The sequence below is a fragment of the Limulus polyphemus genome, unplaced genomic scaffold, assembly GCF_000517525.1.
Source record: "Limulus polyphemus unplaced genomic scaffold, Limulus_polyphemus-2.1.2 Scaffold70, whole genome shotgun sequence".
NCBI classification, from domain to species: domain Eukaryota; kingdom Metazoa; phylum Arthropoda; class Merostomata; order Xiphosura; family Limulidae; genus Limulus; species Limulus polyphemus.
Window position 1 is genome coordinate 375,497 of NW_013665680.1, and position 1,670 is coordinate 377,166.

The following is a 1,670-nucleotide window of genomic DNA, read 5'->3' on the forward strand; positions in this document are numbered from 1 at the left end:
ATATTAAATTACACAGCTAAGATGTTAAACTGCATGTACTCAATTTTTAAGAACCACCATCTTGGGCGTTCTTTACCCTGTACGAAAATGTTCTAGTTATTTCAAAAGCAAGGTATTTGAACCAGTAAGGTAGGCACATTGCAGAACACCATTGGCTTGCAAGTTTTAAATATGTGTATTTCACACAATGTCCCACGTAAAAACTGTACGCAACTAGATGAGGGAAGGTAGTAGCTAGTAATGAAGAAATAAATTATAGTGATTAATGGTAGTTTACTGAAAGGACACTTCTTGTAGATGATAAGCAGCTTCAAATGTTAATTGTTTTAAAGATGGATTATTTTATTATCAGGTCAGGTATGGTATCTTCGGTGATTTTGTATTTGTTTGTAATTAAGCACAAAGCCACACCATGGGCTAATCTGTTCTCTATCCACCACGGGTATCGAAACCCGATTTCTAGCGTTGTAAGTCCACAGACATACCGCTGTGCCACTGGGGGGCATCTTCGGTGATCACTATATAGGCTGAAATGCCAATTTTAGGGAAATAAAATGTTACTCATCAGTCACAGGGTTTTCTCTTAGTAATTCGTTTATTTTTTATTCATACACAAGCCCCACGCTGAGTCAGTGGTAAGTTTACGGACTTATAACGATAAAATCGGGGATTCGATACTTCGCTCTGGACAAAGTGCACAAAGTTCCATTGTGTAGTTTTGCGCTAAAACAAAGCAAACAAACATATTAATACTCAAAAAATTTATATTCTCTTTTTATTGCTTCTCTGCTCGTTGGCAACGATAAGCTGAACTATTTAGGTGTCGGTCCAGTTATTTTGATTTTTTGTTCATCATGTTAATTTTAAATTGTAAAATTTCCTTTTGTTAAATTTTATATGGTGTTTTAGATTTTTCATTTCAACGTTATGAAATATTGCCATAGAAATCCGTGCGCTTTTAAAAAGCTACTATTTTCCTTTTCGGACCTGAACTGAACAAGGGATAAACTGTGAAAAAGATTATTTTGTTACCCACTTTTACCATGCTTGTGAGATAATGATTAGGCTGGTAAAAACTAACAGGGAAGTTAGTTTGTCTGTTTGTTTTTTTTTGATTTCGCGCAAAGCTACACGAGGGCTATCTGCGCTAGCCGTCCCTAATTTAGCAGTGGGCTACTCTTTTACCAACGAATAGTGGGATTAACCGTCACATTATAACGCCCCCACGGCTGAAAGGGCGAGCATGTTTGGTAGGACAGGGATTCGAACCCGCGACCAACAGGGCAAGTATAAGATTTACATTGTTACATTGTTCCTAAGATCAAGGTTTGTCTGGAGTGTTCAACATAAAAGCGGTCACATTTTCCAGAGTACATAGTTGATTTTTATCATTATTAATATGGGAGAAAATGTCAATAATTTTCACAAAGATGAAAGTCTAGCAATATGTCTTTATTATATAGGTGACAACCAGTATGAGGCTGGGATGTGTTTAAGCATTTTCAAACATCTAAAAAGCTTCGGCCCGGCATGCTCGCCCTTTCAGCCGTGGGGGCGTTATAATGTGACGGTTAATCCCACTATTCGTTGGTAAAAGAGTAGCCCAAGAGTTGGCGGTGGGTAGTGACGACTAGCTGCCTTCCCTCTAGGCTTACCCTGCACAATTAGGG